Source organism: Bos taurus, chromosome X (assembly GCF_002263795.3).
Source record: "Bos taurus isolate L1 Dominette 01449 registration number 42190680 breed Hereford chromosome X, ARS-UCD2.0, whole genome shotgun sequence".
NCBI classification, from domain to species: domain Eukaryota; kingdom Metazoa; phylum Chordata; class Mammalia; order Artiodactyla; family Bovidae; genus Bos; species Bos taurus.
Window position 1 is genome coordinate 123653655 of NC_037357.1, and position 20317 is coordinate 123673971.

General features: G+C 39.4%; 1 protein-coding gene across 1 annotated transcript in view; it reads left to right on the top strand.

Moving 5' to 3' along the window:
- The window catches only part of MAP3K15 (mitogen-activated protein kinase kinase kinase 15), a 145113-nt gene that overhangs the window by 34514 nt on the left and 90282 nt on the right, over positions 1 to 20317 (top strand). The gene's annotated exons all lie outside the window — the stretch shown is intronic.

Sequence of the window (20317 nt, forward strand, 5' to 3'; positions counted from 1 at the left end):
AAACCAAGATGCTTTGAGATGTCTGTCTTCAGGGAGTATTTCATGTTTTTAGAATTGTGCCTGATGATGCTTGGGACTAGGCTTCACATAGTATAGGGATGGTGTATTAATTAGTAAGGGTTCTCTAGAAAAACAGAACTGATAGGAGATAGAGACATTTATTATGAGGGTGCCTGGGAAAGCCAGTCATGTAATTCAGTTTAAGTCCACAGGCCTGGGAAGCCAATGAGGGTAGATCGGAGAAGATGATATGAGTGTCCCAGACCAAGCAATTTGGCAGGCAAAAGAGGCCGAATTCCTCCTCCCTCTGCCTTTTGTCCTGGTTAGGCCTCAGTGGATTGGAGGATGCCCACCCACAGTGGGGAGGGCAGTCTACTTGACTGAGTCCACTGACCCAAATGCTACTCACATTCAGAGACACCCTCCCAGACACGTGCAAAAATAATGTTTAATCTGAGCACCATGAGGCTGGTCCAGCTGACACATAAAATTGGCCATCACAGATAGCTTACATTTGCTCCTGTTTCTGGGGGCAGTTGCTTTGTAGGAATGCAAAGGATGGGAAGCCAATCTGTAGTCTTCAGTCTGGACCAGATCTGTAGCCCTTCTGGGCTCTTCTGGTCTTTGGAAACATAGTATCACCTTTTGTTCTCACCTCTTTTATTTATTTTTTTTATATGCAAGTTATATCTCAATATAATTTTATTTTATTTTTAAACTTTACATAATTGTATTAGTTTTGCCAAATATCAAAATGAATCCACCACAGGTATACATGTGTTCCCCATCCTGAACCCTCCTCCCTCCTCCCTCCCCATACCATCCCTCTGGGTCGTCCCAGTGCACTAGTCCCAAGCATCCAGTATCGTGCATCGAACCTGGACTGACATCTCGTTTCATACATGATATTTTACATGTTTCAATGCCATTCTCCCAAATCTTCCCACCCTCTCCCTCTCCCATAGAGTCCATAAGACTGTTCTATATATCAGTGTCTCTTTTGCTGTCTCGTACACAGGGTTATTGTTACCATCTTTCTAAATTCCATATATATACGTTATTATACTGTATTGGTGTTTTTCCTTCTGGCTTACTTCACTCTGTATAATAGGCTCCAGTTTCATCCACCTCATTAGAACTGATTCAAATGTATTCTTTTTAATGGCTGAGTAATACTCCATTGTGTATATGTACCACAGCTTTCTTATCCATTCATCTGTTGATGGGCATCTAGGTTGCTTCCATGTCCTGGCTATTATAAACAGTGCTGCGATGAACATTGGGGTACACGTGTCTCTTTCCCTTCTGGTTTCCTCAGTGTGTATGCCCAGCAGTGGGATTGCTGGATCATAAGGCAGTCCTATTTCCAGTTTTTTAAGGAATCTCCACACTGTTCTCCATAGTGGCTGTACTAGTTTGCATTCCCACCAACAGTGTAAGAGGGTTCCCTTTTCTCCACACCCTCTCCAGCATTTATTGCTTGTAGACTTTTGGATCGCAGCCATTCTGACTGGCGTGAAATGGTACCTCATAGTGGTTTTGATTTGCATTTCTCTGATAATGAGTGATGTTGAGCATCTTTTCATGTGTTTGTTAGCCATCTGTATGTCTTCTTTGGAGAAATGTCTATTTAGTTCTTTGGCCCATTTTTTGATTGGGTCATTTATTTTTCTGGAGTTGAGCTGTAGGAGTTGCTTGTATATTTTTGAGATTAGTTGTCAGTTGCTTCCTTTGCTATTATTTTCTCCCATTCTGAAGGCTGCCTTTTCACCTTGCTAATAGTTTCCTTTGTTGTGCAGAAGCTTTTAAGTTTAATTAGGTCCCATTTGTTTATTTTTGCTTTTATTTCCAATATTCTAGGAGGTGGGTCATAGAGGATCCTGCTGTGATGTATGTCAGAGAGTGTTTTGCCTATGTTCTCCTCTAGGAGTTTTATAGTTTCTGGTCTTATGTTGAGATCTTTAATCCATTTTGAGTTTATTTTTGTGTATGGTGTTAGAAAGTGTTCTAGTTTCATTCTTTTACAAGTGGTTGACCAGTTTTCCCAGCACCACTTGTTAAAGAGATTGTCTTTAATCCATTGTATATTCTTGCCTCCTTTGTCAAAGATAAGGTGTCACCTCTTTTTCAGATGATGCTCATAGTCTTGTCTTCCAGGTTTGTTTTTTAGCTCTTTATTTAGTTATTTAGTTATAATTGACATACTGTAAAGCTTACCTGTGTGCACAATATCCAATGGCTTTTAAGAGTTGTGCAGCCATTGCCACAATCCAGTTGTAGAGCGTCCATCACCCTGCAATATACTTGTTTTCAGACAACCCTTATTCCTATCCAGCCCCAAGCCACTAATTTGCTTTATGTGTTACAGATTTGCCTTTTCAGGACTTTTCATAGAAATGGAAGGATTCAATAATGCTGTCTTTTGCATCTAGTTTCTTTCACTTGGCATGATATTTGTGAGGTTCATCTGTGATGTAGCATGTATCAGTGGTTCCTTTTTATTGCTGAAAAGTATTTATTGTATGGATATTCCATATATTTATAGCAATTACATTCTTCAATTGATGGACTTTTGGATTGTCTCCACTTTTTAGTTATTTTTCATAGTGTTGCTATAAACGTTCTGGTGTTTGTGTTGGAAATATGTCTTTATTCCTCTTGGGTAGATAGCTGGGAATGGAATTGCTGGATCATATAGTAAATATATGTTTAAGTTTGTAAGAAACTATCAAAATAATGTCCAGGGTGGCTGTACCATTTGGCATTTCCTTCACCAATGAGAGATCTAGCTCTTCACATCTTCATCAATACTTGGTATGGTCTGTCTTTTCATTATATCCATTTTAGTATGAAGTGGTATCTCATTGTGGTTTTGTATTTCCCTAGTGAGTCATGATGTTGAGCATCTTCTCATGTGCTTATTAGCCATTCATAGTCTTTTTTGGTGAAATGTCTATTCAAATCTTTTGCTTATTTTTAGTTGGATTTTTTTGTCTTATTATGGAGCTGTTAGAGTGCTTTGTGATTCTGGAAGCAAGGCCCTTTTCAGAGACCTCATCACTTATTTTATGCCTCATGCTTTTGGTGTTGTATCTGAGAACGCTTAGCCTAACCCAAGGTCACAAAGAATTACTTCTATGTTTCCTTTTAAAGTTTTATAGTTTTGGCTCTTAAATTTATTCCTCTGACCCATTTTGACTTAATTTTTGTGTCTGGTGTGAGGTCGGGATCCAACTTTTTTCTTTTACATGTGGCTATCCAGTCAAAGCTAGTGGAGGTGATGGAATTCCAGTTGAGCTATTCCAAATCCTGGAAGATGATGCTGTGAAAGTGATGCACTCAATATGCCAGCAAATTTGGAAAACTCAGCAGTGGCCACAGGACTAGAAATGGTCAGTTTTCATTCTAATCCCAAAGAAAGGCAATGCCAAAGAATGCTCAAACTACCGCACAATTGCACTCATCTCACACGCTAGTAAAGTAATGCTCAAAATTCTCCAAGCCAGGCTTCAGCAATACGTGAACCTTGAACTTCCAGATGTTCAAGCTTGTTTTAGAAAAGGCAGAGGAACCAGAGATCAAATTGCCAACATCCGCTGGATCATCACAAAAGCAAGAGAGTTCTAGAAACACATCTATTTCTGCTTTATTGACTATGCCAAAGCCTTTGACTGTGTGGATCACAATAAACTGTGGAAAATTCTGAAAGAGATGGGAATACCAGACCACCTGACCTGCCTCTTGAGAAACCTATATGCAGGTCAGGAAGCAACAGTTAGAACTGGACATGGAACAATAGACTGGTTCCAAATAGGAAAAGGAGTACGTCAAGGCTGTATATTGTCACCCTGTTTATTTAACTTATATGCAGAGTACATCATGAGAAACGCTGGGCTGGATGAAGCACAGGCTGGAATCAAGATTGCTGGGAGAAATATCAATAACCTCAGATATGCAGATGATACCACCCTTATGGCAGAAAGTGAAGAGGAACTAAAAAGCCTCTTGATGAAAGTGAAAGAGGGGAGTGAAAAAGTTGGCTTAAAACTCAGCATTCAGAAAACGAAGATCATGGCATCTGGTCCCATCACTTTATGGGAAATAGATGGGGAAACAGTGGAAACAGTGTCAGACTTTATTTTTGGGGGCTCCAAAATCACTGCAGATGGTGACTGCAGCCATGAAATTAAAAGATGCTTACTCCTTGGCAGGAAAGTTATGACCAACCTAGATAGCATATTGAAAAGCAGAAACATTACTTTGCCAACAAAGGTCCATCTAGTCAAGGCTATGGTTTTTCCTTTGGTCATGTATGGATGTGAGAGTTGGACTGTGAAGAAAGCTGAGCACCGAAGAACTGATGCTTTTGAATTTTGTGGTGTTGGAGAAGACTCTTGAGAGTCCCTTGGACTGCAAGGAGATCCGATCAGTCCATTCTAAAGGAGATGAGTCCTGGGTGTTCTTTGGAAGGACCGATGCTAAAGCTGAAACTCCAATACTTTGGCCACCTCATGCAAAGAGTTGATTCATTGGAAATGACTGTGATGCTGGGAGGTATTGGGGGCAGGAGGAGAAGGGGACGCCAGAGGATAAGATGGCTGGATGGCATCACCGACTCAATGGACATGAGTCTGGGTGAACCCCGGGAGATGGTGATGGACAGGGAGGCCTGGTGTGCTGCAATTCGTTGGGTCGCAAAGAGTCGGACACGACTGAGCAAATGAACTGAACTGATCCAGTTGTCCTGGTACCATTTCTTAAAAAGATGATTCCTTCCCCATTGAATTTTCTTGGCACCTTTGTCAGAATCAACTGACCATAAATTTAAGGGTTTGTTTCCAGACTTGAAATTCTGTTTCACTGACCTGTATGTTTACCCTTATGTCAGTTCCATGCTGTTTTGACTATTGTACCTTTATAGTACTTTTTAAAATCAGGAAATCTGTCTTTGTTCTATTCAACACTGTTTTGGCCATTTGAGGTCACTTGCAATTCTATGTGAATTTAAGAATCAACTTTTTCATTTCTACAAAAAAGACCATTGAAATTTTGATAGGGGGTTACATTGTATCTGTTTATTGCTTAGGTGGTATTGATATCTTAATAATATTGTTTTCCAGTCCAAAAACACAGGATGTATTTCTGTTTATTGAGGACCCCTTTAATTTCTTTCAGCAGTGTTTTATAGCTTTCTGTGTACAAGTCTTTTACCTTCTCAGTTAAATTTATTCCTAGATATTTTCTTCTTCTGGATATTCTTGTAAAGGAAATTTTCTTAATTTCCTTTGCAAGATTTATTTTTAAAGATATTTTCCATAGAAATCTTTAACACATCATATTTGGCTTCATAATTCAATATTTGAGTTAAAATGTAATTCAGTTTTTGATCAGAATTCCAGAAAAATTACCTCATATATTATTTTTATCCATTTTCATTCTTAGAGGATATTTTCTGTTGCTTAGTGATAACCAAAATAGCCCCTTTCAGCATTTTGTCACTTCAGAAGACTTGTTTATATGATGAGAGATCAAAAACAAAAGTGAAATTATAGCCTTTATGAAAACAAGAGTGGAAGTATAGCCAACCCCAAGACTCCTTTGTCTGTTAACCCTTGGAACTTCCTGATAGTTTGTTATTGTTGTACATAGTCCACAGGTATTCTGTGTTTGTTTTAATTTTCCTTTGTAAAAATAACTATACCTTCAAAGACACGTTATATTTTGTAAGTTGATTCTCCCCAGGAAGTAAACTGTGAGACTGAGTTCAGTAAACAGGGAATTTGTTGAGGAGTGCTCTTGGGATCACCTGTGAGGGAGAGGAGGGCAGGAAGTAGGATTGGGCAGAACGAGAAATCCCACTGGGATGCAGGTCCAGTGGAAGCCTTGCCTGACCTCCGTGGGGAGCTGGAGTTTCCGAGTAGTTCTGAGTTGTGACGAGATGGTCAGGCCTTTGTACTCCTACATCCATCCCTCACTGGAAGGAGAATGATACTGGGTGAGGTGCTGTCCGCACCTGAGGCAGTTCCAGAAGGGGCTGGCAGCAGGGGTGAGAGCTGCAGTGTTCTCAGTAGCTAGGACAATACATCTTTCCTTGAAAAGGGGGGTCTGGGTGTGCACCTGAGTGTCCGCTGCATTGTAATCATTTCATTTGAGAAATATATGAATCATATGTACCTTAAGACTAAGGCATGTACCTCAAAGGCAGAGATGCACAGAAGTGATGTTTTCTTTTGAATTGGTGGGTGATTATTCAGAAGCTGTATGTAGCCTCAGCAGAGAGGAAACATGGGGACATAAACCTTCCTTGACCCTCAGGAAAATGACCAGGAGAAGATGAGGTGTTCCACCCAGTATGTGGAGAAGAGATAGTTCAAAGTAAACTGGACCTTACTTTCATTTGTCATGTCCTAAAGCTAGAGTTGAGAGCTGATCCTTTAAAAGCAGAGTTAAATTTCCGAGCTAGGATCATGTTATTAAAAAACTAATCTGGTTCTTGACCTCTGGACTAGGTGATTATTTTTTTTTCTGGAAATTCAGTGAGATTTAAAAGACATTCATTGTTCCCATCAAAGTAGTTATCTTTATGATGGCAATAAATTGGAAATTCTTTGAGAAACAGACATTGGTAGTATTGGTAGTATTGTCTGTAGTACTGCAAGTCTTGTACCTGGCTTGCAAGCTCACTGAGGACTCAAGTTTCGGGTAACAGAATTTCTCCTGGTCTTTCTCTCTCTTGCCTTCCTCATTCCTTCAGTTTGCTTTGGCTTGGGATCCAAGATTATCAAGGATGATGTAGATTGCTTAGGGACACTTTGGTAAAAAGGCAATTAAATTTCTTTTCTCCTTTCTGCATCCTTTGGGTTTCCTGAGTTCAGAGTCAGAATTTTTGTTACTGAAGACTCAAGTTCAAATAAGAAGGCTAATTGTCATAGTAGATGGAGAGGGAGGATTTTATTCATTGAATGTGATTTATGTAAAAAAAAAATCTCTGCCATTTGAATATTTATTTCATTTGTATAGCTATTTTGTATTTCTACCTCATCTTAAGTTCTCCCTCAAGTCTTTTTGTCTTTTGTTCCCCTTCATGCCTGTGGTTGTGTTCTCTTTTAAATTGAAGTACTCTGGAAAAAAAATAAAATAAATTGCAGAACTCTGGAGGTGTGAACCATACAACTTTTCTCTGTATCTCTTGAATATGACAGGAGTAGTGTCACATGTCACAGGGCCAATGTCAGAACCAAAATAGAAATATTTAATTCTGCCTACCAACTGAATGAGTCTTTAGTGTGCCGTTTGTTGTTGTTGAGTCATTCAGTTGTGTCCGACTCTTTGTGAGTTGGACTGTAGCATGCCAGTGTCCCATGACACCAATTTATTTTCTTTAAGATGTAATTCACATACCATAAACTACACCATTCACCCATCTGTTGGTGTTGGGCACTTGGTTTTGTATATCATGTCTATCTTGATATAAGAGTGTTTCAGGATTAAGCAGGATTGGCAGTTAGTGGCAGGAAGCCTACAGGAAGGGAGAGGGAGGACATGAGATTTTCCTGGCTCTGTGGTCATCTGTGGGCCAGTCGGTTAACCTTGCTGGGAATCGGTTTCCTCCAGTATAAAATGAGATGATTATTAATAAAGTGATCACTGCCGTTTGTGCCAGCTCTGAAATAATTCTCTGACTTTATGATAGCCATTCTGTTATTTGAACAAAGCAGATGGACTGTTGGAATAGCTCAGTTGGTGCTACATGGCATGTTTCCAGCAGGGATGTCTTCATTCACCTTTCAGTGGCACAGTAGTCTGATTATCCAATTGAAATTGTTACTCAGCTTCTGTATTTTCCTCTTATTACCAGATAAATATAGAAAGCTAGCAATGTACATAGAATGCTATTTGCATTGATCTTAGAAAAACTGCATTTCCCTGATGTGCATGCGTGCTGATTTTAAAAATTCTCCTTTAACTGACTAGACAAAGAATTACACCTTGTTATCATTTTTTAGAGCAGTGCTTGATTTAGGTTTTCTTCCTTAATAAGTTGACTTTGTCACACGTATGGTTATGTTAAATAATTTTTAATTGTCTTAAGTTTGCTCAATTTCTCCCTAAATTTTCTTGGGAACAATTCTCTGTTTTTCAAATCCCAGTTTTCACCAAGGGTTTGCAGCCCTTTTCTATTACAAGAGTTAAACTCCAGAGTGGCACGTTTTCCTAGCAATCAAGATATGCATTCTTCCGTAAGTGCTTGGAAATCAGCTTATCATGGGTAGTATTAAACCTCCTTCCATTTGCCTTAGATTTTTCCCTCTTCTTTTGACTAAACATTTATTTAATCGTTATTTTAGAAATGTTCCCTGGAAGGTCAAGCTTAAAGTCTCATGTTGAAGTTGGTTGGGATAAATTCTTATACATCTTTTTGCTCCAAAAAATTAGTTTATAAAAAATAATAATAAAAAACTTGTGCTATTACTGAACAACTTTGTGACCTGCTGTTGTTGTTCAGTTGCTAAGTTGTGTCCAACTCTTTGCAACCCCATGGACTGCAGCCTGCCAGGCTTCTCTGTCCTCCACTATCTCCTGAAGTTTGCACGAACTCAGTCGTTGATGCTATCTAACCATCTCATCCTCTGCTGCCTCCTCCTCCTTTTGCCTTCAATCTTTCCCAGCATTGGGGTCTTTTCCAATGAGTTGGCTCTTCGCATTGGGTGGCCAAAGTATTGAGTTTTAGCATCAGTCCTTCCAATAAATATTCAGGGTTGATTTCCTTTAGGATTGACTTGCTTGATCTCCTTGCTGGCCATGGGACTCTCAAGAGCCTTCTCCCGCAACACAATTAGAAAGAGCTGCTACTGAAAAGTGAAAGTTAGTCTGTCAGTTGTGTTTGACTCTGTGCAACACCATGGACTGTAGCCTGCCAGGCTCCTCTGTCCATGAAATTCTCCAGGCTGCTGGCCATAAATAAAAAATAAGTGCTAGTGTAGTGAGGCCCCTTTGCTTGTGTTATTGTGCTAGTCTTCTTGCATAGGGCGCCTTGCATAGGGCACAGAGGAGCCTGCTGGGGAACTCGTCCTAGGTGTCCTTGGGCCATGATTGAACCTGATGGACAGTAAGGTTGAAACTGCAACATGCTCTGCTCTCCTGGCAGCTGTTTATGGATGGGACTCACCTATTATCATGTAACTGTTCATACATGAAGCCCACTGAAGAAACTGATGTTTTAGGGCTGCAGGTAGTTTGTTCTATGTGCAAATTCTGCCTAGAGTCCAGAGCAGGGGCTCTTAGATTTTGGGGTCCTGGGACTCTTTTGTCAGTCTGGAAGAGCCTATGGACCCCTTCTCAGAATAAATCTTAAAATGTTTAAATAAATACAAACTACTACAAAAGAGACCAATTATACTGAACTATATAAGTGGAGTTGGTGGTAAAGAACCTGCCTGCCAGAGGCAGGAGACATAAGAGATGCGGGTTTGATCCCTGGGTTGGGAAGATCCCCTGGAGGAGGAAATGGCAACCCACTCCAGTATCCTTGCCTGGAGAATCCCATAGACAGAGGAGCCAGGTGGGCTCCAGTCCATGAGGTTGCAAAGAGTCAGACACAACTGGAGCGATTTAGCATGCATGCATGTAGTTATCAAAAATATTTTAAAGTGATATATTGTAGTCTATGTCCTTCTTTACTAATGTCTCAAATAATAAGATCAAACAGCAAATCTAAAAACTGCCGTAATTTTGGTGCAGTGATAAATATAAAAGTTATTTTGAGATCTCTTCAGGAACTGTAATGTGAGATGAAAAATTGTTTGATTTATATTAGTGACAAAGTCCCATGTCCTGCTGAAAACAAAATGTATTGCCTCCATTCCTGATCAAAGGCACAGTTATATTTCAGTGAAAGGCAAATGATGAAAAAGGTGAACTTTTTTTTCTCACTCACTTTCACAGACCCCCAAGAATTAATGGGCTCCAGGTTCAGAATTCCCAGTCTGGTCTAGTCTAGAACTGTCGAACATAGCTAATCTTTATTGGATGTCCACTATGTGCCATGACCATCTTTAAGCCTCTGTTACTTAATGAAGTTGACAGTATTATTGTCCTCATTTCAAACATAAGAAAACTGAGGTTTAGATGGACAAATACATTTTCCAAGGTCATCCATCTAGTATGGGGTGGAGCTGAGATTCCATCTTTGGCCATCCAGATTCTCCACCATCTTGCTGTGCTTGAACTGGGATGATATTGACTTTCCATTTCAATAATTGTGTTATTTCTTTGTTACCTAACTTAGCAAATGTGGGGGGGGGGGAACCCCACTAACCAGCTCTACTGAGACAATGATGAAATTGAAATGTCTTTGTATGTACTACTGGTGGGAGTATAAATTGCTCCAACCTTTTTGACAGCAACTTGGCCACACATATGGAGAACCTTAAACTTGCTCTAATAATCTCACTCCTGGGAAGCTATTCTCAGGAAAAGACCAGAGTGGAAAGATGCCATATGCAAGGATATTCATCTCAGTGTATAGTAAGAAAAAATTCCAAACAAAGTTATATAATAAATGAGAATGATGAAGTATGAAGTATACACTATATATATATATATATATTCACCAGATGGTGTATTAGATAGGCATTAAAAATTATGGCATTTGAGACTATATATCCATACATTTGTAATGAGAGCTTTTATTTTATTAAAATATTTATTTGGCCATGCTGGGTCTTAGTTGTAGCATGTAGGATCTAGTTCCCTGACCAGGGATAAAACCCAGGCCCCCTGCATTGGGAGCTTGGAGTCTTAGCCACTGGACCACCAGAGAAGTCCCTGTAATGAGAGCTTTAAAAAACCTATTATTTAACCTAGTGATGCTATGGGATGAACTGTTCATTGTGGTGATGTTTGTAGATGGTCGTAGTTCCACTGATTTCTCACCCCCACCCTCATAGTGTTAGAGACCAGTGGCTTTTACTCTGCTCTCTGACCTCATTTACTATATCAGAATCATCCTTTTGGAAATGCTTGAAGAGTGTTTGGAATAAGGGTTTACATGTTAATGTGCCTAGCATACTGGTTCTAATGCCCCTTTATGTAGGAAACTAAGCTGTCTTTGTTAAATTTGTTTTAATGAGTTGGATTCTTGAGATGTTTCTCTTTATAAATGTAACAATTATAAATATCCCAGCCTGGTTTGCTATTGAACGTGTGTTATGCTAATCAATGTTTTTCTTTTTAATTTTGGGTCTCCCCACCAACAAAAGTCTTCAAGTCATCACTTGAAGATGTTTGGGCCTATTCTTTGTAAGAACAAAAGTACTGTACTCAAGAGGCTGTGCTTTCATTTGGAAGTTCATGAATTGCTTTTTTAAATGTAGTCATTAGTCCCAATTTCTTTCTGTAAAATTTCTTTAAGTTTTATACACTTTTATGGAAGATTTTCTCAAAAGAAGTAGTTTTACTTTCCCAAGATTCCAGATTCCCGCTGTCTCCTCAGTCCTGTTCATTAAACTCACCCAGCTGTTTTCAGGATTCATGCATTCCCCTTCTTTCTCCTTATTTTCTCAAACTAAGGCTAAATGTTTGCTCAGAGAATCAGGATCTGCTCCAGCTGTGGGCAAGCCTTCACCAGCCTCTCTTGCCACTGTTCTGCTCACTTGAGCCATAACCTGTGACAGCACAGAGCATATATTTATCAATGTCTCATTTTTTCACACTTCATTATTGAGGATTTGAGCAGAACTGGGGCAAAGGTAACTCCTGTGCTCTCTGAGATGAATAGATTTGCTTAAGGAAGACTGTCAACAAGATTTCAGCACAAATATTTGTTTTGGAAATATTTTTAAAGCTTCTAACAATTCTATCCAAATAGGTTGGACTCTTGCACCTTCAATTTACCTACCTCTTATGGAGACTGGGGATTATTTAGTTGTAATGTTTGTAAGTATTTTTGTTAGAATTCTTACTCTGTATAATATCATCTTTTAACAAAGCTGAGAGAAGAAAGGAAAATAAGTCTTTATAGAGTTACATTAACCTGTTTGTTTACCTTCCAAATTATTTTCATTTGTTTCTGTGGATTCAGGTTACCAAATGGTGCTATTTCCTTATTCAAGTACAGCCTTGTTTCTACCTACATCTTTTGTACTGTTAGTGTCAAATATGTTACATATCTATTAATATATGTTATAGGCCCCAACATGTGATTATATGTGTCATTTTGTGCCATTGTCTTTTAACCCAGTTAAGACAAGAAAAGAAATTAGCAATTATATTGTTTCTTACAGTTACCTATATAACTAACTTTATTGCATATTTTTAAAGAATATTTGTTTGGCTGTGCCAGGTCTTAGTCGCAGTAAGCAGGATCTTCAATTTTCATTGTGGTATGTGGGATCTTTAGTTGCGACATGTGAACTCTTAGTTGCTGCATGTGGGATCTAGTTCTCTGACCAGGAATCCTGGTCTCCTGCATTGGGGGCGTGGAGTCTTAGCCACTGGACCACCAGGGAAGTCCCCATACTTTGTTTTTATTGTGTGAATTAAAATTACTGTCTGGTATCACTTGCTTTCAGCCTGAAGAAGTTCCTTTGGTATTTTTTTTTTTTTTAATAAAACATGTCTTCTAGGAACAAACTATCTCAGTTTGTGTTTACTTAAAAATGTCTTTATTTTCTCCTTTTCTCCTCAGATTTTCTTTCAGATCCTTTATTAGGGTGTTGAAATTTTCTCTAAAGATCTTGTGTACTTTAGGTAAAGTTAGATTCTCCTTCATTTATAAAAGATAGTTTTGCTAGATACAAGATTTTGGTTGACTTTCTTTTCCTCATCTCTTTGAATATGTTGTTATACTGCCTTCTAACTTTCATTGCTTCTGACGAAAAGTCAGATGTTGATTTTATTGAGTTACCCTTGTACACAATAAGACACTTTTTTCTCTTGCTGCTTTCAAGACTTTGTCTTTCACAGTTTCGACTACAGTGTATCTGGATGTGGCTCTCTTTGAGTTTATCCTACTTGGAATTTAGCTTCTTGGGTATATAGATTAGCTTAATCAAATTTTGAATTTTTCAGCAATTATTTCTTTTAGTGTAGTCCTGCTCCTTTCCTCTCCTTCCAGGACTCCCATTATGATCTGTTTTTGTTGGTATACTTGATGGTGTCCCACATTTCTTTGAGGTTCTGTTCATTTTTCTTCATTCTTTTTTCTCTCTGTTCTTCAGTCTGCATAATCTTCTGTTGATCTGTCTACAAATTTGCTGATTCTTTCTTCCATTGTAATTTCCTCTTGAGCCCCTTCAGTGAATTTTTAATTTTGGTTATTATCCTTTTGGGACTTCCTTGGTGGCTCAGACAGTTAAGAATCTGCCTATAATGCAGGAAACCCAGGTTCAATCCCTGGTTTCTGAAGATCCCCTGGAGAAGGGAATGACTACCCACTCCAGTATTCTTGCCTGGAGAATTCCATGAACAGAGGAGCCTGGCCGGCTATAGTCCATGGTGTTGCCAAAAGTCAGACACAACTGAAAGACTAACACTATTTTTTCATTATACTTTTTAGCTCCAGGGGCTTCCCTGGTGGCTCAGACAGTAAAGAATCCACCTACAATGTGAGAGACCTGGGTTCAATCCCTGGGTTGGGGAGATCCCCTGGAGGAGGGCATGGCAACCCACTCCAGTATTCTTGCCTGCAAAATCCTCATGGACAGAGGTCCCTGGAGGCTACAGTCTGTGGGGTTGCAAAGAGTTGGACATGCCTGAGCAACTGAGCAGCACCAGAATTCCCCTTTCCTTTTTTTTTTTTTTTGTAATTCCTAATTCTTCATTGATATTCTGTATTTGATGATACATTGTTTGTTAAGTATGATTTCCTTTAGTTCTTTTAGCATATTTATAGTAGCAGTTTTCAAGTCTTTGTCTCCTGAGTCCAATACCTGGGTCCTTTCAAAGGCAGTTACTCAAAGGCAGTTACTCATTGCCTGCTGTTTTTCATATATATGGACCACACTGCCCTGTTTCTTTGCATTTTTTGTGGTTGAAAACTGGACACTTTAGGTAATGTAGCAACTCTGGATACTGATTTCTCTCCCTCCTGCCTCTGCAATTTCTTCCTGTTTATTGGTTTATTTGTTGAGTGACTTCGCTGGACTAGTTCACTGAGGTCTCTTTCCTCCACAGTGTGCAGCCTCTGATGTCACTCCTCAGAAGGTGCAGCCTTGGGCATGCACACAGCTACCCTAACTCATCCCCACCTGGGGATGACAGTGATTATAGCTGGGCTCTCTTGGACTATATCTTTCCCTAATTTCACTATTAAGTTTTTCTTCTTGATTTTTTCTTTTTTTGGTTGCACTGGGTCTTATTGCTGCCCACGGGCTTCTCATTGCAGTGGCTTCTCATGTTGCAAAGCACAGGCTGTAGGCACATTGACTTCAGTAGTTGCGACACTCGAGCTCAGAAGTTGTGGTACATGGGCTTAGCTGCTCCACAGTATGTGGAGTCTTGCTGGATCAGGGGTTGAACCCATGTCTCCTGCGTTGGCAGGCAGATTCTTAAACACTGGGCCACAGGAGAGTTCCCTGGTGGGATTTAAGTTCCTGATTGATCTTCCTCTATTGATACCACATCCAGTTGTTAGTGTCCCCAAATTGGTAGCTAATTGCTTTATTGTTTTTGCCAGTAACCTGAGACATAAATGTTTCACAGTCTAATATCATTAACATTGGACTTCTTTGCAGATGTGGTTTTTTAAGGCTGTTCTTTAAAGTCTACTCTGACCACAGGAAGGCTTCCATAACTCTCTGTTCCCCTGTTCCTTTTTGTTAAACTTCTAGCTGGTCTACCTTTCACCCATTGCTCTCATGGAGCTACCAGCCTCCTCTTCATTTCTTGCTACAAAAGTCTTCGTAGTCTTTGACAGCTTTCATGGGTTTGAACTTCCCCATGCTATGTTCCACATAAAACCAGTCCCCTTGGGGAGAGCTGCAGAGCTCTGTGTTTTTACCTCATGCCTTGACCCTAGGCAGAGCTCTGCACCACTGCTCCAGAGCAGGACAAGGGGATAGCAGCCTGCCTCTTTCAGAATGATACCCTGCTATGAGTGGGCTGCTGGCCAGAGCTAGCAGCCCCTGACCTTCTCAGCTTGCCTCTCCTAACATGGAACCTCCATCCGATGTGAGCTGGGACATAGATGATCAGGGCCCAGTATTCTTGGCCTGATTCACCTAAGATGCCATACGAGTGGGAAGTGGGTGAGGGGATGGAGCCCTGGTTCTCTTAACCACACTTACCTGGAATAGGGCTTTTACAACACAGGACGGTGGTGAATGAGGATGCTGGTGGCCTAGCCTTCCTAGGGAGAAACAGTCATCTTAGACTTGAGATTGGGGGTGGCAGGGGGCCACATCTTCTTGGCTGTACCCATCCAGAGTAGAACTGTCACTCTGGGCTGGAGGGTAGGAGAAGAACAGCTTATAGCTCACATGCTACAGCCTCACTGTCCTTATCAAGATTTAATTGTTTTTTTGAATAAAGATCTCTTGTCCATTTGCTGTTTGCTCTTAAGACATTTTATACAGACTTGAAATGGTTTTTTTAGAAAAATATTTGTTACCAGTTATGGTTGATTTTCTGGGAAGGGAATCTGAGGAGCTCCACATACCTCCAGTCTAGCCCTAACTTTTTGAAAATAACGAACTCCATTCCTTCAGGGATTTTTATTTTTTACCTTCTAGACTTCACTGATTCACACAGCTCTTTTATCCTTCTTAGTCTAAACTAGGAAATCTTTTTACCATAAACTCAACCAACTTTAGGTAAAAGAACAAGCAGATTAATGTATAAATGAATGTATAATGGCATTTAATTTAATTAACTTTGGCACCATGACTTGCTTGATATAGATGATGGAGAAATGTGTCTCTAACCTACCAAAAGCTTACTTTGCTGGGCACTTTGAATCGATCTTTGAGAATTTGCAGATATTACCAGAGGGGGAAGGGTCTTTGTTCCTCTGGTGCAGGCTTTGCTCAGTGATTGCTAGGAAGTAACCATGAGTCTGCCTCCTGTTCCCCATTTATCACCAACATACCCATAATGTTGCCACCTCTCTTTATAACACACCAGCATTTGCAGTGAGAGGTGTTTAACTCCAGTATCTAGTGTCCACAGGGACAGTCTCCAGCTGCTATTTTGTAGCATGGTAAGTACTTTCATAAAATCTGTTATCAGGAATCATGAAACATCAGGCAGGTTAGTGTTAGACAAGGGTTGGCCCACCATTTGTTTTAGTATGACCTGTGAGCTTACAATGGCTTTTACACTTTTTAGCGATTGAGAAAAACAATCAGAAGATGAAGAATATTTTGTTGTTGTTGTTTAGTCACTAAGTCATGTCCAACTGTTTGCAACCTTGTGGACTAGAGCCTGCCAGGCTGCTCTGTCCATGGGATTTCCCAGGCAAGAATACTGAAGTGTGTTGCCTTTTCCTTCTCTAGGTAGTCCTCCCAACCCAGGGATTGAACCAGTGTCTCCTGCATTGGCAGGCAGATTCTTTACCACTGAGCCACTGGGGAAGCCCAAAGAATATTCTAGGACATGTAAAAATATGAAATTCAGATTTTTGCCCATAAATAGTTTCACTGGGCACAGCCATGCTCATGTGTCTGTGTCTTGTCTGTGGCTGCTTTCATGATTTAACAGCAGAGTTGAGTACTTGGAGAGTAGAGATTATATGGCCCACAAGACCAAAAATATTTACCATCTGGCCTTTTATAGAAAAAGTGTGCTGATGCAGTCTCAAGTATGATTGAGTGGAGCAGCGCTAGTCATTTTTCCTTAACAAAGTATTTTAGGGCCTACAGACATCTCATCAGGGATATAGATGCCCTAGGAGGTACAAAAGAAGGAGAGAATTTCAAGACAATTATTTGTATTTTGAATTTAGATAGAAGAATGCCACCTGTCCTTGTGTAAGCAAATCTTATTCAAAAGGAAAACAAAAATGTCTGTCACATATATGTTTGAAACTAGTTCCCCAATGTGGAGTCTTCCCAAGACTTCTGTTTGATCTGAAATTGTAGCATTCTGACAGTTGTCTCTGGGACGAATGAATTTCTTTTTAATTTAGAAGAAGTTGTATTGCTCATTTGACCTCTCATTCTTGGTGAAAGTGTGCTTCCTAGGTTATGTGTTATGCCAAATTATCCCATCACTTCATGGCAAATAGATGGGGAAACAGTGACAGACTTTATTTTTTGGGGCTCCAAAATCACTGCAGATGGTGACTGCAACCATGAAATTAAAAGACACTTACTCCTTGTAAGAAAAGTTATGACCAACCTAGACAGCATATTAAAAAGCAGAGACATTACTTTGCCAACAAAGGTCCATCTAGTCAAGGCTATGAAACCATGGATGTGAGAGTTGGACCATAAAGAAAGCTGAGTGCCGAAGAATTGATGAACTGTGGTGTTGGAGAAGACTCTTGAGAGTCCCTTGGACAGCAGGGAGATCCAATCAGTCCATCCTAAAGGAAATCAGTCCTGAATATTCATTGGAAGGACTGATGCTGAAGCTGAAATTCCAATGCTTTGGCCACCTGATGCAAAGAACTGACTCCTTGGAAAAGAACCTGATGCTGGGAAAGATTGAAGGCAGGAGGAGAAGGGGACGACGGAGGATGAGATGGTTGGATGACATCACTGACACAATGGACATGGGTTTGGGTGGACTCTGGGATTTGGTGATGGACAGGGAGGCCTGGGTGCTGCGGTTCATGGAGTCGCAAAGAGTCAGACATGACTGAGCAACTGAACTGATGCCAAATTTCCTAGATAACTCCTTTAGTTTAACAAATTAGGGGGAAAAGTCAGATGTATTATTGCTGGCATCAAATTCTTTAAAACTTAATGAAGATATAGGAATTAACAAGTCAGAAATTTTAACATAGTGGCTTTTTGTAACAGTACAGACAAAATAGAGACTGTGATAGTAGAATGTCGTTTAAGAGCATATTGTAGTCCTCCAAATATGCTAAAAACTGAACATGGGCTTGAAAAAGTGAAAAGTGAAAGTCTCTCAGTCGTATCCGACTCTTTGCAACCCCATGGACTGTATAGTCCTTGGAATTCTCCAGGCCAGAATACTGGAGTGGGTAGCCTTTCCTTCCTGAAGGAGACCCTCCCAACCCAGGGATCGAACCCAGGTCTCCTGCATTGCAGGTGGATTCTTTACCAGCTGAGCCACAAGGGAAGCCCAAGAATACTGGACTGGGTAGCCTTTCCCTTCTCCAGGGGATCTACCCAACCCAGGTATCAAAACTAGATCACCCACATTGCAGGCGAATTCTTTACCAGCTGAGCCACAAGGGAAGCCCAAGAATACTGGAGTGGATAGCCTATCTCTTCTCCAGGGGATCTTCCCGACCCAGGAATCGAACTGGGGTCTCGTGCATTGCACAGGCAGACTCTTTACCAACTGAGCTCTCAGGGAGCCCGAGCGTGGGCTGAATGCTATTTACAGGTAGGGTTTCTTTTTCTATTTCATGTTCAGTGCTCCCATTTCACTTAGTTTATGTTTTCTAATTTCTGTGTCTTTTTTCTGTTTTTCGTTCTCAAGCCTTTATCAAGCATAGTAGAAAAACTTTTATATATGTATATATATGTGTGTGTGTATATATAGTATGTATGATATATATATTTTAGAAATGTTATGAATTTTTGCCTAGCTAAAAAATTTATGACATTTTAATTTCACTTTTTTGACTTAGTATAAATAGAATGCTAGGTTTCTAATTAATATTCAGTCAAAACTTTGATATAGTTACATATATTTTGGCATCTGATATTACTGCTAAAAGACTAGAAAGTTCATTATCTTAGTGATCTTTTTTACAAAAATTTGAAGCTCAAAACTTCTAATCCAGTTCTGAGAATATCAAGAAATACTATGTTGTTTAAAAAAACCCAGAAAACATGTGATAACAGTATTATTAACTAAAGTACAATTTTGTACAAATTTCACAAGATTTTATGCTAATGTCCATTATTTATTTTCATACCTTATTCAAGATTCTGCTTTGTATTTAGTTGCATTGAGCAGTTTCAGCTGCATGCAACAAATTCTGATAAATTCTCTTTTCATTTTTATTCTGTTACAAATATTTTCTAATTTTCCTTCTTAGGGCTTCTTAGGTACATCCATCATTTAAAAGTGGACATTTAATTTCCAAATACATAGGGGTTTTAAATATCTTTGATATTAATTTTTCATTTTAATATTTTTCATTTAAATGCTTCCTCCTCTGTAATCACCCTCTGTGTTTTTTCAGTCTTCTAAGTTTACTGAGGCTTTCAATGGCTAAGTCAAAGATCTCTCTTGGTAAATGTCACATTGGACTTGAAAATACGTGGGTTATTTTCAAATATCTTTTGATACAGATTTCTAACATAATTCCACAGTGATAAGAGAACCAACTCTGTATGATTTCAGTACATTTAGACCATGAATTTTTTGCATCTGTTTTATGCCCCTGGATATGTTCCAGTGTCTCCTAGTTTATATATAGTCTATGGGAACTTGAATAGAATTTGTATCCTACTGTTGTGTGAAAATTGTATTAATCTTAATTATGTTGAATTGGTGCTTTCCTTCTACTTTGCTATATCTTCATTCTATTAATACTTGAGAGTTTGATAAAGAAACTCCAACTAAAAATTTATGTATTTAGAATAATTGTAATATATAGTAGAACTATATGTAACTTTCTTGTATATTTTCCAAGTCTCCTGTAAATGTGTTATCATACTTTAATAATTTAAAAACTGAAAGAGTAAAAAAAAAAACTAAAGGTAGCATTTATGCTTTAAAAAATAGTTACAATTTGACTATGAATCATGATTATTCCATAGAAAAAGCATAGTTTTACTTGAGTATTATTTGACAATGTAAAAATTTTTAAACAAAATGTTTTCCCAAAACATCTCTGGGACTAATTATATCTGTTAATATCTGCTTCCTGCAAAACAGTTTCTACTCAAAAAACTTTATAAATAATTCACCTGTGGTTAAATTATCAAATAATAAGGCTTTTCCTGCTGCTGCTGCTGCTGCTAAGTCGCTTCAGTCGTGTCCGACTCTGTGAGACCCCATAGATGGCAGCCCACCAGGCTCCCCCGTCCCTGGGATTCTCCAGGCAAGAACACTGGAGTGGGTTGCCATTTCCTTCTCCAAGGCATTAAAGTGAAAAGTGAAAGTGAAGTCGCTCAGTCGTGTCCGACTCTTAGCGACCCCATGGACTGCAGCCTACCAGGCTCCTCCA